At 50.2% G+C, this 18,142-nt stretch overlaps 1 protein-coding gene across 5 annotated transcripts in view; it reads right to left on the reverse strand.

Annotated features, from left to right (window-relative positions):
* The window catches only part of ZNF385B (zinc finger protein 385B), a 382,539-nt gene extending 365,799 nt beyond the window's left edge, over positions 1-16,740 (reverse strand). Inside the window, exon 1 of one of the 5 annotated variants that reach the window (XM_035696299.2) lies at positions 16,661-16,740. The gene's annotated coding sequence lies outside the window, so the exon portion shown is untranslated. Of the gene's footprint in view, positions 1-2,660; positions 2,685-11,449; positions 11,474-16,660 lie in introns of those variants that run through there. The other 4 variants (XM_035696302.2, XM_025460352.3, XM_049106195.1 and 1 more) reach the window with 4 other exon arrangements.
* Between the last annotated feature and the right edge of the window lie 1,402 nt (positions 16,741-18,142).

Below are 18,142 nucleotides of genomic sequence, written 5' to 3' on the forward strand. Positions count from 1 at the left end.
ATGAATGATGAACTATTCAACTTGGAGAACCATGTTGAAGACTTATTTTTTCCTTTGCCTTTCTTTGTGTCCTCGTCCTGCTGACATGGACTATATCTGTATACCAGGCCCATTCCTTCCTTCAAACATCAAGAGCTCACTACTCCAACACCACACAAAATTGGTTATCTCCGATGCAAATGATTTTCTCAATCCAGAAACTACTCTAACACCCTGAAAGGTGGTTAATGATTTAAGACTCAGAAGAATAACCTAGGATGTCCATTATAGGGTATTCTTCTCTGTATGGATGCTGTGCTCTGGTAGCAATCTAGGATTTACTCATATATGTAGCCTGATCCCGGTTCGATTCTTTGGGGAGTCAATGATCCGATTGGGTACGATGCAATGAATTGAATGACAGAAGGTAGGACAGGTAAGAGATGAAAATAAATAAATAAAAGGACCCGTGCTGCATAATGTGGGGGCATATGATGCCACCCTCGAGAGATGTAAAATCTCGGCAATAAATGGATTGCAGGTAGTGACGGCAGTCGACCCAGGGTACTTCAGCCAGAACAACAAAAAAAATGCCATTCTGCCTATACGGGTGAAAACAAGTGTCACCGAAATTGATGGAGACAGGGATCAAAGATAAACTCATCACACGACGGGCATGTCACACCTGCCTCTCATATAGAAGAACTGTATGGATCGCCTGCATGTTTTCCACATCGCATTTGTGAAGATTTGCAGCTCTTGTTCTATTTTCTGGGCTTGTATGTGCAAAGCAACATGTGCACAATTGACCCCGTCAGATGGTCACACCAGGAAACTGGCAAGAGCTTCCCCATTCGGGGGATCCTAGGTACCTCCTAAGGAATGCGAGAACGAACTCGTCCGTGGTTCCATATTCACAACTTGATACCAGGTGCCCTAGAATTCAAAGTGCGTTTGTGGCGCTCTTGGATGCCTTAGAACAAAACCAATCACTACCGTCTGCTCCAGGCGGCTGCCACGGCGCTGTCGGAAGCTGGCATGGCGTGGGGCTGGCAAGACCTTTTCAGAGCCGACTGGTTCTCTTGCAAGCTGATGAAAGACGAAGGGAACCTCTCAGAGAGTCTCCCCTTGGACAATATTCTCTCCACTGACATACCTGCACCTGGAAGGGCCTTTCCGTCGTCGTGGAAAGTCACCTTAGAGGGGTTAATGCCTTGTTAACTATGAAAACAGTCATTTGTGCACGGTTATGCCCCAAATTTGGTGTTATTCTGTTGCTTTTCTGTTTACATTTTAAAACTATATTCTTGTAAAATGTCTAGCATGCCTATTTTCAAAATCTGCAGCTCAGAGGATCCCGCAGCCTTAGGTTTCTAAAATCATCTCAGAAACAGAAGTACAGCTCTAATTTAAATCATCCTAATCACTCAGATGTCTAATCAGAGATGTTGCCCACATGTCCTGTTACATTTACATATTTTTAAGTGGGAATTTGCTGATACACGGTGATATCGGGAAGGAGCTCGCTGATAGGCTCCTACAGAGCCTTCACGCCAGACGGCCGTGCCACCGCGGGTCACCTCCTCAAAGGACCCACACCGCGGCTCCACAGAACCCCTCAAAAGGCTTGGGAAGAAAAAACTCGTCCTGCTTGATTTCACGTATGAAATCCAGGATGCTGCTGCCCCAAGGCACGCGGGCAGGTCTGCCCCCCCGAGCGGCCTGTCGTGAGCCCCGAGCGCAAGTGAGGCCGCCGTGGAAGCAGAGGCCTCGCCCTTACCGGCCTCGGTCCACGGTCCACGGTCCACGGTCCACGCGGCGAGCTTCAAAGCGCACATGGGGATGCCGCAGGCCCGAGGTGGAGCCCGGGACGCTGCACGGTTTTTCACAAACTCCCGAGGGACGCCCGTGCTGCCCGCCCAGGGCCCACCCTGAGCAGGAGGGTCCGCTCTGCCGGTGCCCCCGGGCACATCGGGCGGCCTCTCGGCGCTTCGGCTCCCCTCTCCAGGAGGCAGACAGGAGGCCGGGGCTCAGGCACGCCGGGGGGCTCAGGGGCTGAGCGGCAGAGCAGCTGCCTTGGGCTCAGGTCATGACCCCGGGGCCTGGGATCGAGTCCCGCCTCGGGCTCCCTGCAGGGGGCCTGGGTCTCTGCCTCCCTCTCTGTGCCTCTCATGAACAAAAGAAAGAAAGGGAAGGAAAGGGAAGGGAAGGGAAGGGAAGGGAAGGGAAGGGAAGGGAAGGGAAGGGAAGGGAAGGGAAGGAAGGAGAAAAGAGGAAGGCAGGAAGGCAGGAGGAAGGGGAAAGGAAAAGGAAGGGAAGGGAAGGGAAGGGAAGGGAAGGGAAGGGAAGGGAAGGGAAGGGAAGGGAAGGGAAGGGAAGGGAAGGGAAGGGAAGGGAAGGGAAGGGAAGGGAAGGGAAGGGAAGGGAAGGGAAGGGAAGGGAAGGGAAGGGAAGGGAAGGGAAGGGAAGGGAAGGGAAGGGAAGGGAAGGGAAGGGAAGGGAAGGGAAGGGAAGGGAAGGGAAGGGAAGGGAAGGGAGAGGGAAGGAAGAGAGACTTCACTTCGTCACTTCAGGGAGCTGAAGAGGGCGGGACGGGACGGACGGGACTGCAGGCCGCCATCCTGCAGGGATGAGGCCCGGGGAGCAGTGAGCCGACTCTGGAGTCCGGGAAGCCAACGCACCGGTGCCACCGCCGCTGCTCCTGCCTCCCGGCCCGCTGCACGGTCCAGGTCTTCCCTTCTTCTCCCCAAGTCCCAGGCGCCACCGAAACCGTCTCAAGACACGAGGTTACCGAACTGAAAGGCAGGGCGGAACAGACGGTAGTTTTCTGTGCCCGCGGCATCTGTCCCGTAATTCTGGTCCCCGAAATGTGCCTACTGCTGCCTGCCCGCGGCACACGGGGGGGGGGCGGGGGGGGGGGCACGGGGACACCGCGGTCCCTGCCCAGCAGCACAGCAGCTAAGGGCGGAGGCGGCGCTGGCAACACACTTGGTCCCGGGTCAGCCCGCAGCCTCGGCTCGGCATTCGAGGACCTTCTCCTACTAAACTGCCTTCGCCCCGGCTTCCCTGGGAGGCACCTGCCGCCACCCCTGGTTCTGTGGCAGCAGCCGGTCGTGGTGCCATCGGACCCAAGGACATCGAACCAGAGGAGGAGGAGGCTCACAGGAACGGGGACTGAGCGTGCGACACAAATGAGGCGGAAGGGCCTGGAATAAGGGACCACGCCGCTTCGGCAGGCAGGCGGCTCCCCGTCTGTCCCCTCGGGGGAGACTCGGGGGACAAGAGCGGAGACACCTCCTGGCTTTACAGATGCTCAGGGATGCTCTTACCTAGTCTAACCCGCTTTCAACGGAATCTCTCTTGGGAGGCGCCGCACCTAACAGGCCACCCTGTACCTAGAGGGGCGCCGGGGGGGGCTCGCGGGGTGCAGGGCAGCAGGCCGGCTCTAGAAGGACCCGGGGAAGTGAGGGAGCACCCCAGGAGGCCAGCCGGGGCGCAGGCTGCGAGCTGCCGGGGGTGGCCACGGGCACCAGGCACAGAAGGGCTTACGGAGCCGCTGCAGAGTCGGGCTCAGGGCAGCCCCCTCGTGCCCCCCGCGCTCTGCCACCAGGCTGCACACAGTCTCAGGGGCGCCCATGTCCTCGGGATTGAAATTTTACATCCAGGGACGCTATTTCAAATAATCTAATTTGGTGAGATGAGAAAATCATATCTCGTAAAACTATCATCCCTTTCCAGGAGGCCCTATACGGGTTTGCAGGCTGTGGCGGTATCTAGCCACAGCACGAGCCTCCCTTCTTGGCGATACCGAGACGACAGACTTAAAGATGAAATTATTTTAATAAGCAATGTTACTACTCGGTATGTGCAGTTTGTTCTTTACAACCTGAACTTCATAAATTTTTATAAGGTGTCTATTTACTGTCAGGCTCAGGAGCTGCTGTGTCACTGCTGCTCAAAGCTTTTTCAAATAAAAGAATCTTGGCTGGATGCGATACATTATGTGGTATTGAGAGAGACGACCCCACGCCCACTCCCAGTGTCTCCTCAGTAACACTCCTGTCTTCTATGCAAATGGTAAAATAAATATATTCCCGGTCACTGTGAAGCAGGTCGCTCTTGTGGCCATCGCACATGCAAGAGCGGAATGGCTCAGCAGGAAGGCACCTTGACTATCCTCTACTAATTCTCAATGGAGGGCAAACGATGTGCAAGAGAGCAATATAATCGTGCCAAGAAAACTTCTTCGGGACTTGTGTGTGGGTGTCTTTCAGGGGTTGGAGAGAAGAGGAAAAAAAGAGACGAAGGCCTATTTTCAAATAACCATGATCATTTCCCAAGCGCTCATTATGTTTCTGGGGCAGGATTCGCACTTTGTGTATGTTATCTCACTGAGTCCTTGCAGCTCTTGAGGAATGGAATATTCTGGCCATTTTATGGGAGAGGTATCGTTGGCCTCGAGAGGTTTATAATGTTCCCAAGGCCACAGAACAGGAACTCGATGATCCAGGTGGGTCAGGTCACAGGGAACAGTGTTGTACCCCAATGTCAGCTCCTGGCATTGCTTCTCCTCATAGTTCTGGATTCTTGGTTACCCAGGAGGATGCTAGGCAGAGGCAAAGGACCTCAGGAAAACTTAGAAGGGAAAAGAGATTAGGAAATACAGTACTTCGGTATGAGCCCCTGTAAATTGTCCGGACAAACTCCTCATTTTACTGAGAAGAAACAATGAGGTGGTCACAGAAGTAGTTCTAGGTGACAAAGCCAGCCGACAGCAGGAGCAGGATTTCTTCCTCATCCGACCAGGAATGCTGCCAAAGGCAACACAACTAGTTGGGTTGACGAAGGGGCTGCACAAGAGGTGGTTTTCCCTTCTCTAATTTGGGGGATTTTTTTTCCCCGCCTCATTCTCTTCACTAGCTTTCCCCTGAAATAGAATGAATGGGATAGGTAATTAGGATGTGGTCAGGAGTGGAAAGGCAGGGTTGGGAGGAGAAAGAATATTCTGGTAGATTTCCTTACCTTGAGGATAACAGTCATCCCAGATATTTCTTTTGGGGAAGGGGTATGATGGGAGGAGAAATCAAATATTCAGTTAACAGACATCTGCTTTCACTACTTGCCAGATAGATACTTTAGAACAGACACTGACTAGGTGAATTGGTCAAAGGGGTCTGCTCTCAAAGAGCCTGCAGTCTAGTGCGAAAAAATGAATACAACCAACACAAACCTGATTGTTACAACCTAATAGTGCAGGTACCATAGAGGAAAGGGAAGATGTGATATGAAAAGATGATCAAGGAGATTAGCGCAGGTAGGGTGAGTATGCAGGGCAGCTTTTGTGACATCATCGAAAATGCAAGAAAGCAACTGGAGGACCCTGGCTAAGAGAAGACTCGCTGGAATTTTTGCCTTTTGGCTGCTAAATGAGATGATGTTTTGGCACAGAATAGGTGCTCATTAAGTGCAATGTGCTTAAAAAGGTTGGGCGGGGGGAGGTGAGGTCATTATTCTTTCATCTTTTAAGGAGTCTAGGAAACACCTACCTCTTCACACCTACCTTTTTGTCTTATACACCCCCTCCCCTGCCTATGGTCACTCCTCAAACTATTTTATCAATAACGCCAAAAAGGGGATAGATTACAGTGGTCAGCCTAGTTGAACCTCAATCTTGTCTATCTTGTTTCCAGTGGCCAATCCTCTCACGTGTGACATACTTCCCTCTGGAACAAGCATGAAACTTCTGGGCCAGTACTGAACAGTATGAATCATTAGAAAGTTCTCTCTCATATTGAATTGAAATCTGCCTCCCTACAATCCCACCCACTGAATCTAATTGTGCCTGCTGGAACTTCAGAAAAATGAATCTACTTCTTTGTCCACATGTCATCCCTTTGAGTGTTTGCAGGCAGCTTCCATGTCGGTTCAAAGCCCTCTTATCTTGCACCAGATGGTAAGGCATGTGTCTTGTCCTGCTGCTAAAGAAGGTTAAGAAATGGCAGCATGGGGGTGGGGAGACTCGTAAAAATTCTGCTTTGTGTCTTTCTTCATGCTAGGCTGCTTAGAGTGGCTTTAACCAGTGCCGAAATCATGTTCTTACTGCACTGTGCCTTATGGTCATAACAAGGCTTGGCAGAAACAAAGGCGTGGGCTACTCCGAGAGGCCTTTGGAGTCGTACAAGCTTCTCGACTAAGCACAGGTCCCAGAGACTACCGAAAACCCATCCCATGGAGGGCCTCTCCAACGAGCATCGTCGTTAACTCTATGGAATAGTTCAGAGCTGTCTTTCAAATGCTTTTCCTAATGTTAGAGAAAGAAACTTGCCATGTCGCCAGTAACTATCCCTTGAGAAGATCCATAAAGTCTAGCATCGCTATCTCCTGTATGCACAACTCCCTCTCACATTTAATCTGATTGGTGGTATCGTTTTCCAGGTAGACGTCTACCTGGAAAATGGTATACGTAGATACCTACCTGGAAAATGATATATTTTGCCAGTCACCCAACTTCCCCAACCCCTGTTGGTTACCAGTGAGCCTTCCTTATTGTTGAAGGAAGAGGCTGACATCCAGGAGGACTGAGTCAGGCTAAACACAGGGTTCCACCAAAACACGAACTTGCAACGAGGAGATGTCAAACTATTGACTTTGATGCCACCTTGCCCTCAATCAATCTCCGAAGTTTTATTTTTTATTTATTTATTTATTTTCTCCGAAGTTTTATAAAGGGTTATTTAACGAGCTAGAGCACTATTGTTCAGATTTTAAAATAATCAACGACAAAGTTGTTCATAAGTAATAATCATTTTCAATATCCCTTTCACTCATTATTTTATATAGCAACACTAAAACATTCTCTAATTTACATTTTTAAATGGGTCTATTGGAGTACGCACCCTGAAGACAAAACTGTTACACACACACACACAGTAATTTTTCTTGCTATAATTCTTGATATTTCAAAAAGGCAATTTCAAGAATTCAACTATTTCTAAAGATCAGGATGCCTTTCCCCCTGTGCCAGCCAAGAGTACATTATACTGCTGCTTTTTCCAAAGCACTTTAAGAGGAAGACAACAGATCTGAGAACCTGTGAAATTCTCGACAAATTTAAACCCTGCTTATGTAAGCTATACACAGGGAGGCAAGGAAGACTTCAAGGATTTAAAAAGGCTTAAAGGGGTCTCTCTGCCAGGACAGCAGCAGTTTGAATGTGTGCCATCACATCTGTACATTTGGCACAGTCATTTGGGACTCCATTCGGCAGCTGTGGAAAAGAGAAGACAGGAAGAGACCAGAGAGAAAGGAGCCTGTGTCTCCCATCATAAAACCACAAGGACAGGAGAAATGGCTGTTTGCAGGATGCAGAGAACGGAGAAGCCTGGAGATGTGGGAAGAAGAGACACTGCTGACATTCAGGAGTCATGGTGGTCCCCGTACTGGCCTTCCGGTCACTGCAGTTGGTGTGGTCACCGCAAGCACTGGGGTTGTCTGAGGCTGTGAGCCACGTGGGCAAAGGCTAGCTCCGTAGAGCACTGGGTAGAGAGCTTGATCAAGGCATAATCATCATCTGGAGAGCCAAGGAAAAGCCAGGCTCTAAGACCTCACATCCCACCGCATTTTTTTTTTTTTTTTTTTGTAGAGTTAGGTTTGAGCCCTGGAATCTGAATATCACAAGTGAGCTCACAGGGATACTGAGGCAGGTAGCCAACGGTCCACACTGCTACGAAGAACCATGCTGTACTAAAACCTGCAGCTGATGGCCACTGGGTAGTCAAGGAGAGAACATAGCCTTGTTCTCTAGCATTTGCACACGACAGGCTCCACATGGGTGATGTGGAGCAGCTTAAGCAAGGAGTGGCCTGTGGTTAACGCATCACAGAGGAACTGAGCTTGGCCCTCTTCCACTGTGCTTTCACTAAGAACCGCAGTAACTCTGATACGCATCCAGAACTAAGAACAAGAGTTAATCTAGGGAACTAGACTAAGTTTGGTCTGTGAATCTACTGGGATACTTGTAAAATATTTTGATAAAATACTTAGATTACCAGGTCCTACCTCAAGACCTGGTGAGCAGAAAACTTCAAGGGTGAATTCCAGCAATTTGCATTCTTTGCAAGCCCTCCAGGGATTCTTTTACATGTTAAAGTCCAAGAATCACTGTACTAGAGACATTTTTTAGGATCAACCTAGGACCACAAGCATGAGACACAAAGAGAAGGTTATCAAAAGAACAAAACTAAGATTTTACCATCCACATTCTGAGTCATGATGATTTTATTCCTATGGAAATGAGACTGACCATTAAGAACCATACACGTAGTAATTAGGTACATACGTAGACTTAAACTCTTTGTAATCCTGCATATAGTTTACCAACTATGGTTTCTTTGGTTTTTGTATTTTGTGGGGTGTTTTTTTTTTTCTAATTATTTTCTTGTCTAAATTCCAACTTAGAAAATCTAGTGCAGGTGTTAAAATAAATGCCTGCGAACCCAGGAGGATTCAGGTGACTATTTAACTACAATTCAGGTGCCCGAGAAGAGACTGTCCTTGAATGAGTCCACCTTGATAACAGACCCTGGTTACAAGAGCTGGCTCCTATACCTAGATGACTCTCTGATTTGGGTCACCTCCCAACATTCCAGGTTTATACATGAGTACCAAGTTCGCGAAGCACGTTCATGCAGAAGCTACATCTTAAACCACTCGGTCTTTTCAAAAATCCTACACCCTGACTTATATATTTTGTTATTACAAAAATCCATCTGTGCTTCACATGGTTACAAACTGTCTAGAGTCCCTGTAGTGCTTACAATCCCACACCTCTATTCTCTCATGTCAGTGCTCTCCTAAAGTAAACAAAGAAAGAGGAGAAAATAATATATCTTTGAAAAATACCAAAGTGGGCAGCCTGGGTGGCTCAGCGGTTTAGCATGGCCTTCAGCCCAGGGCGTGATCCTGGAGTCCCAGGATCGAGTCCCACATCAGGCTCCCTGCATGGAGCCTGCTTCTCCCTCTGCCTGTCTCTGCGCCTCTCTCTCTCTCTCTCTCTCTCATGCATAAATAAATAAAATCTTAAAAAAAAAAAAGAAAAATACGTAAGTAAGTTTCGAACTCAAGGTGTAACACAGAGTTGCACAAGTTCTCTTGACAAAGAAATCAATGTATCTGTGAGGCACTTGATATTAATTATTTAACCATGTAATGTGTAACAATGGCTACCTTTATGAATACTGGACTTTGCTAAGTCCTAAGAACATTGCTAAGTATGTTATGCGTACAATCGTTGTTTTGGACAATGATCCTATGAAAATTTCTCATTGCCTCTTAGACTTGGGAAACTAAGGCACAGCGAGGTTGAGTAACTTGCTCAAACTCACACAGCTAATAAGTGGAAGAGCTGAAATTTGCATTCACAAAGTCTGACTCCAGAGCCTGAACTCAACCATTAGGCTCTACTTCCTTCCATCTTCGGCAGTGTAACAAATGCAGGTAATTAGATATATTTAATCGTCAGCATTTCTAGATATTGTGTAAGCCTGCGTGCAAAGACCAACTCATTAAAATAAAAATACTCATAGATATAAAATCAAAACGCCTATATTTATACACAAGTGTGTTTTTTATACATACAAGGGCACTTTGTGCTTTGTCTTCTTTCAGCATTATATTTTAGGTAAAATATAAGGTAATACCTCTCCCTTTCTAAGTCTGTGAGGTACAGTCTTCCCACCTCTAATGTATCAGCTCTAAGGACATCACAGGGTCTATACAATTTCTATGTGAAGTTTAAATGTTAGTGTTCGCATCAGCAAAACTTTTTCTATCCTTATTTGTAATGTCTAATTTCCTTAGGCTCAAATTTTAAATACTCTAGATTTCTTTGGTCTCATTTCTCCAATTTATCAATGAGGATTTTGTGCAAAGATCCCTGTCCATCCCAAAGACTGAACAGTAGTCATTTTTCTATCCTTAACTCCCACTTCACAGAAACAGCAATCCAGGAAGCCGAAGATTAATTAGAATCTGAATCCTGATTTGCAACCAGTATAAGCGGACCAAGCGTCCAGGCCTCTAGCCTCTGAAAACCTTACATAATGGACTAACCATCAGACTGACCACTTTAACCAATACACATTAAAAATCACAGCTCCCCGTAGAATCTGACACAATTTTAACACAAGTATACTAAAGCGAAGATTGAAAATAGAATCAGCTAAATGTCTCTCGCTTTCCTTAGTGGAGCTCAACAGTTCTTTTTAAAATGTCATAATATCTTGGTCTTAATTGTGTTCTTTAAAAAGTACACATCACAATATGGAAAATAAACTTTAGAAAAGTTTAATCAGTTTAATTGAAAAATACTTTTTCTGATCAAAAAGTAAATAATGCAGAAATGAAACCTTTTATTCTAAGAGAGAAAGGTGAGAGGCAGTACCCTCTAGCCCTTCTTTTCCACGCGGAGGCCCATCAGTGTAACACCCCCGAGTGTTGACCAGCACGCATCTAGGCCAGGCCCACTGCAATTACTGAGCATCCTTTTACTTGTTTTCAGATGTAAACAGGAAAAAAAAAAAAAAAAAAAAAAAAAGGAGGGGATGTGGGGCCTCAGTTAACGTTGGTTATATCCATTTATCCAATCTTTGCTTTGCCGCTCTGATGATAGCATTATAGCCTAACGGCTCTTCTAGAATCTCAGCCAAACAGAGAAGAAAAAATTGATTAGCTTTAGCCTGCTTAGGACAGGATCTCTCTCTCTCTCTCTCTCTCTCTCTCTCTGTGCGCTTGTTAATTTTTAAGTTCCATTTCCCATTATAAACTCCGAAATGTAAATGCCTAGCACATTTCTATTTATTTCCAAAATAAAATGCACTCTTGGATCCATGAATTTCCACCCTGTCTATCTGTTGATGATAGAACTGTCTTTATTAAAGAGCAAAGTCATTTTTCATGACGTAGGTATGAAAGCCCGGTCATCCTTTTGTATCCGTTTATATGTGTTTTAATCTATCTCCACTATTTATGAGATCATAGAGTTGATGTGGCACCAAATGGATCAAAAGTAAAAGGGTGATTGGTTTTTATTAATATATACGCCCTCTTCTGTATTTTCTCACTGACTTCTGAAAAATATGCTTATAAATTTCTTCTCTAGGCCGCATTTCTTGAAACTGAACCACAGGGGGCAAGGAGAGCGTCAGCTCCAAGGCGAAGTGACCCTTAAGTGACTCAGTGGATTTAAATTGTCAACGGCAAGACCATCAGGATTAGCCACACTACTCTTTCTTCAACGACCCCAACATGCACAGAATTCCACGAATGGTTCCCGTCTCTCCTCACAAGAACCAAGTCAACCCATTGTCACAGGTGAAGACACTAAGGCCCCAAGAAGTGAAGTAACCTGCGGAAGCCCCCACAGCTGGTGAGCAGCCAGGTCAGGTGTGATGGGCCGAGGCTGGGTTCTTACCCTCTGCGCTGCCTTCCCAGCCCAGATACCGGAGTTCTCGCCTGTGCTGCAAGTCACACTCGCCTGGGGAGACTTAAAAAAAAAAATACTGATAAATTAAATCACTCCCTTGATATGAGCTAAACACATCACTATTTTTTTGTAAACTCCTGAGTTGATTTTAGTATGAATCCAGGGTTGCAAAAAACCAGATTTGCAAATGCCAAGGTATAGGGTTTTGTTTTGTTCTGTTTCTGAAGAAACATGAGTCTTTCTCCGGGTAGCGCAAGAACAAAAGTGCAAGTTGTTTATCTAGAACAGAAACATTAGATGCGGGCACAGCAGCGCCCCGACGGGGCAGGATCCTTGGGGCCGCCCCCAGCCGCCTCCTCCTGGCCCGGGCCAGGAGCTCACGGGGGTCCCAGCGGCGGCATCTCAGGCTCCAGTGAAGGCAGGATAAGTGGAGTCGCCGCGCCCTGTCTCAGGGCTCCTTTCACAGGAAAATTTTGGAAGCAAAAGGAGAACAGTTGGGGCCGGGAGTCGGCCAAGGCCTCCGAGGAGAATTTTAAGAACCAGAGAGCGCTCGGGAAAGAGAAAGAATCATAGCAGGGAGGGGACCCGCCGCCGCCTGAACCTAAGGGGGAAATGGGAACTAATAATACGACAAAGAAATAATCAGAACTAATAATACGACAAAGAAATAACGGCCGGAGAAAAATACAAGGGGGAGAAGCAGCCGTGGCAACGCTTTACCAGCAAAATAAGGAAAAAACTCAAGGGCGTCACCGCATCTTCCATTCATTTGGGCTTGGGAAGCACGTCGAGGCCTAAAATACTTTCAGAGGCGAAAGTTCTAGGGAGGCGAACACTACCTGGAGGAAACTGAAACCCAGCAGGGAGCCGGGGGGAGGGACCCTCCGCTGCTTCAACACCAGCTGGGCGCTGCCCAGGCCCCTCTGGCCCAGGCCCGACCTGCTCCAGCAGCACCCGCCCTCCGAGCGGGGCCCCCCAGGATTCGGGGCATTTTCAGACTTGAGGAACACTGGCTCCACGGCTCCCGCCACAGCCAGACTGAGTTGGGACAGGCGGCCACTGCGGGCAGAGGTTGGGCCTGGAGAACTAGTTAGAGCTCGGGCTCCTTAAAGAACTTCTGCAGGATGTCCCCATGCGCCGGGCCTCGGGGTCTTTCAGCAGGGGCAGGCCTGAGGCTAGGCACGCGTGCGTGGGGCCCTTACGGAGAGCAGGAAGCACGCGGGGAGATACAGAGGGAAGACCATGGCTGTGCTCCAGGAAGAGGCCGAGCAAAGTGTCACAGGGGTTGCAGGAGCGGAAGCTGGGGTTCAGAGACAGGGAGCAGCTGCCCAGACTCCCCGGCAGGTGGAACTGGTTCTGGGGAAGTGGGGGGGCCTCTCCCAGGCAGAGGGAACAGCAGAAGCAAAGACGCAGAGCCCAGAAGCCTGCTGTGGGTTGAGGGGACGCCGCCTTCGGCCCAGAGCAGTTTCCCGACTGTTTCAAGGAGACTCGGGACTCTGAGATGGTGACGCCTCCAAGGCTACTAAGGGTGGGCTGGAAGGTCAGTGGGGTTGCTGGGGCCCGTAAGATCGTATTTTAACAGTGGATTCCACCACTGCAAAATAAAATGTGCAGCACAGCACTGAGCTAATACACAAGGCACTTCTAAAAGTATGATCTACACTGTGCCTGGCACGCAGCAGGCACTCAAATATTCACAAAAGAAATGAGTGAATGAGTGAATCTAGGAGATCAAAGTAAAAAAGTGGAGCCGCTTTTGGCCTGGACTGCAAAGGGTCTGAACATGTCAGAGATGAGGTTTGTGTTGTTGGGTAGGGCCTGGCACTGAGCGGGGCTCTGCTCTAAGAAGCTTATTCTGGGGCAGCCCGGGTGGCTCAGCGGTTTAGGGCCTGCCTTCAGCCCAGGGTGTGATCCTGGAGTCCCGGGATCGAGTCCCGCATCCGGCTCCCTGCATGGGGCCTGCTTCTCCCTCTGCCTGTGTCTCTGCCTCTCTCTGTGTGTCTCTCATGAATAAATAAATAAAATCTTTTTTTTTTTTTTAAAGTAGCTTATTCTACAAACCAAGCGTAAAATAGATTGGAAATGAGAGACTGGACCTGGGCAACTAGTCAGGAAGGCATCAGGGTAGTTTCTAGAAAGAGTGAAGAGTCCAAAGAAATACAACCCCCATGGGCATAAAAAGGTGGAGAAGCAAGTATCATGAGACATCATGTGGAGATGGAGCCCATGGGATTTTCTGTGCATTGTATTTGGAGAGCAAAGATACTGGTAAGGTCCTGGGTGACCGAAAGAAAGACAGAAATTGACAGAGTCACCCCTTTTCAAGTAAGAAGAAAGATGTCAATTAGAGTTTAGGCCCACTGAAGGCACTTGAGAGGAATACAGAAGCAGCTCGCAGATGATTCAGGTCGTCAATATGAAACTTAGGAGGGAAAGTAGAGACAGGAATAGCACTTTGGGAAAATAATCCAGCACTAAGAAAAGGACATCCCTGAACAAAAAGTAGCATGCAAAAAGGAGATCACCTATTACAAAGCAAAAGAGGATCAAGAGAAAACTGCAGAAAACAAAAAAAAAAAAATGAAAAAGCAGAGGTAGGATGAAAAGACGACATTGAGACACACGGGAACAGAGAGGGGACCGGGGGAGACGACAAAATAGAGATGGTGAACGCGTGGGGGAGGCGGTCACAATAAAAACGCTGGAGTAAAAAGCAGTGGGAAATTGGGACGAACGTGCTCATTGTTCTTTAGCTCCTGGAAGACATGGGATTTTATAGGGACAGCAGAAAGCCAATTTTGCTCTTTACTTCTGTGAGCAAAGATTTTCATAAATGAAGCAATTACTCCTGTGAGAAGTAAACTAATTGCTCATATTTTTTAATACACATTGTGGCTATTTAAAATCATGCAATGATATCTTCAAGCTCAGCTGGAAGAAAAAAAAATCTAAAGTAGGGGGGAGGCAGCTGAGGGATTTAAGATTCTGATCTCTTCCACGGTGGGAGCTCCACACAGCATTATTCTACGTAGACGTTTTACCTTCTGGAGTTGTGTTTGTTTTGCTGCATTTTTTTCCCCCCTCGCTGAGCCAGGTCACTAATCTGAGATAAAGGACACTGAGCACACACCTGATATAACTTGATAAATCCTCATGTAATAGGTAACACTTGGTAAAGTTCTCCTCTAACTGCTGACAGGTCTCACTAATTGGCCATGTTTGGGTGACAAGTACTAATGACAGTTCCTTCTCCGGTTTGATGGCAGAAGAGACACCTCTATTGGTTTTCTCTCTGCCTCAGTTCAAGAAGGATACATTCAGTTCACCGTTTGCTTTTTGCCCCTTGAATCCGTGTATTTGGTAAAATGCTATAAAACGTCGACGTTCTTTTCGTTAACGTAGATGCTGCTTCGTGGCTCAACTTCTATAAAGACATCATGACTTATGTAATGTAAAATAATATAGTGCAAATGAAGCACACGCGGAATTATGCTGCAAAACATTTCTATCACTCGGCTGATTCCAGGGAGGGCAGTAATTTTTCCTTTGTAAGAAGGGCTCACCTTCTCAAAAGCATTTTACTACAAATGCATCCAAGAGAGGTCAAGGAGATCTACAAGAATAGCTATTTGATTTGTGGTTTTCATTCCAAGCTTCCTCAAATCACTTTTGGAAATGAGTAGCAGTGTCAATGATAAATCCACAAATATTTGACTTATGGGGATACGGAATCTGAACCACGACCAACACTTTTGAGTAAAGACACATTTTTTTTTTCCTCCACCTTAAAAGCCTCCTGTAACAACAGAACTTCCAAGGCAGTATTTGCATTCTAGGGGCATCTCTGTATCCCAGGGAAGGGACAGCACACACTCAGCGCACAGATGGCATCAAGATAAGATGAAAGGACTAGGAAAACCAGGGAAACGGTGTCCTGAAATATTTAAGGGAGCTCTCTCAAGCCAAAACCTTTATCTAAGATGCAGCTTATTGACTTTATGAAAAGCCTTCTTTTTAGTTTGATAAATGCATTTTCTACGGCTCCGGGCATCCCGCTGAACCCGCGCGTTTGGAGCTGGAGGCTGGACCCTCCGGCGGGCACAGGCCTCCCGCTGAGCATCCTTCGCTACCTCTCAACAAAGTTTGCGTTCCCCTGGGCGGATGCTCCGGGCAGAGCAAAACCAAAGGGGGGGGCGGGGGATCCGAACCACCTCTGCGGTGTGAAAATACGGGAGGTGACGTTTCGCACCCCAAGAGCTTCTGGGAGCACCCAGAGCTGTGCTCCTGTCGAGGGGGCCGAGGGCTGGGGGCAGCCTGTGTTCCCCGCGGGGCCGCGGCGCTCCCCGCCCAGGTCCGCCCTGGGAGCTGCCCGTCCCGGTCCCCGAGCCTGGGACACACCTGGGCGCCGTCCCAGCAGCTCCCCCTTCGGGCCCCCCCACCGCCCCGCAAGCGCAGCGCGCAGATGCCCCCGCGCCCCGGCCCTTCCGCGGCCCCGCGCGGCCCCCTCGGGCGCCCCAAGCCCCGCAAGTGCAAACTTCGGGGACCTTCCCTCAGCTGCGGGACTCTCGGAACCCCGAGCCTCGGCTCCCAGCCTCCGCAGACACGTCCCCCCGGCGCCCCAGCTCCCCGAAAGGGCGAGAGAGACGCCCGGCGCCACACCTGCCCGGCAGGTGCCCGGGGCCCCGCGGCTGCCCTTCCGCGCCCCCCTCCGCTCGGTCCACGCGGGGCCCCCTGCGGGCCTGCGGTCGCTCCGGGAGCCCCCGCCGAGCCCCGCCGGGCGCCGGCGAGCCACGCGCCTCCACAAGTGGGACCCAGTGCAAAGTCCGGGGCGGGGGGGTGGCTCCCGGCCCTTCCCGGGGGCGCCGGCTGCGCGCGGGGCGGGGGGCGGGAGGGCGCGCGGGTTGCGGGCCCCGGGGGCGCGGGCGGGAGGGTGCACGGACCCCGGGGGCTCCGGCTGCACGCGGGCGAGAGGGCGAGAGGGCGCACGGGTGCCGGGGGCGCGGGTCCGGGTGCGGGAGGGCGCACGGGGAGCGGGCGGGAGAGCGGGAGGGCGCACGGATCCCGGGGGCGCGGGCGGGAGAGCGGGAGGGTGCACGGACCCCGGGGGCTCCGGCTGCACGCGGGTCCGGGTGCGGGAGGGCGCGCGGGTGCGGGGGGCGCGGGTGCCGGGGGCGCGGGGCGGACGCGGGCGGGACTCACCTCTGCGCGGCGGCGGCTCGCTGTCCCCGGGCCCCGCGCAGACGCTCTCCCGTGTGCGCTGCGGCCGGGGCGGGCGGCGGCTCGGCCCGCGCGGGCCCGGAACTGTGCGCCGCCCGCGGGCGCGGGGCTGGGGCTCGGGGCGCGGCCCCCGCGCTGAGCGCCTGCGCGCCCCGCCTCGCCCAGGTGAGGGGCGTGTGCCCCCCGCGCCCCGCCGCGCCCCCGCGCCCCGAGCTGCAGGCGGCCTCCGGGCGGGCAGCGGCGAGGCGGGCGCCCTAGGGGCGGGCGAGGCGGCAGCGCTCGGGGCCGCGGGGGCTCTGCGGGGCCTCCCGCCGCATCGCCGCCCCCAACCCCGCCTGGGCCGGCGCGCGCCGCGGGCCCCGGGAGGCTCCGTCCCCGTCCCGCCCGCCTCCCTCCCTCCCTCCCTCCCCGCCTGCCGAGCGCGGGGGCGGGTCTGCCCGGCACGAGTCAGGCCGGAGCGCAACTCCCCTCCCGAGGTCCGCGCGCCGACACCCGCTCGGCCCCGCAGCGGCCCCGGCCCCCGCCCCGGCCCCCGCCCCAAGAGCGCGCCCGGCCGCCCGCGGGATGGCGGAGCCACAGCGTCGCAGCCCGGCCGGGGGCGGGGGTCCCGGGGGGGGGCTCCCCTCCCCTCCCCTCCCCTCCGCTCCGTGTTTAAGTTTGCACAACTGAGGCAGGTCACTGGTCTCCCCCATGTGGGGCATCCGCTGAAAAGTAGTGCCAACAGCCAAGGTGCTGGGTTCTGAGACCGCTTGGGGGGGGGGGGGGGAGAGTAAAGAAAGAAAAAGAAAGAGAAAAAAGAAAGAAAAAGAAAGAGAAAAGAAAGAAAAAGACACAGAGAAAAGAAAGACAAAAAAAGAGAAAGAGAAAAGAGAGAAAAAAAGCAAAAGAAAAAGAAAAAAGGAAAAGAAAGAGAAAAGAAAACGAGAGAAAAGAAAGAAAAAAGAGAGAAAAGAAAGAGAGAAGAAAGAAAAAGAACGAAAAAAGAAAGAAAAAGAAAGAAAAAAGAAAGAAAAGAGAGAAAAGAAACAAAAAGAAAAGAAAGAGAAAAGAAACAGTGAGAAAAGAGAAAAGAGAAAGAAAAAGAGAAAAAGAAAAAGAAAGAAAAAAAGAAAGAGGAAGGAAGAAAAAAGGAAGGAAGGAAGAAAGGGAGACACAGAAAGAAGAAAGAAAGGAAGGACGAAAAAAAGAAAGAGGAAGGAAGGAAGAAAGAGGGAGAGAGAAAGGAAAGAAAGGAAGGAAGAAGGGAAGGAAGGAAGAAAACATTTAAGGGGAAAGGAAAAACATTTTTTTTAGATGACAATTACTTTTTTTTACATATTTTTTAATTGGAGTTCAATTTGCCAACATATAGCATAACACCCAGTGCTCATCCCATCAAGTGCCCCCCTCAGTGCCCGTCACCCAGTCACCCCCGCCCCCGCCCTCCTCCCCTTCCACCACCCCGTGTTCCTTTCCCAGAGTTAG

Source organism: Canis lupus, chromosome 36, assembly GCF_003254725.2.
Source record: "Canis lupus dingo isolate Sandy chromosome 36, ASM325472v2, whole genome shotgun sequence".
NCBI lineage: Eukaryota > Metazoa > Chordata > Mammalia > Carnivora > Canidae > Canis > Canis lupus.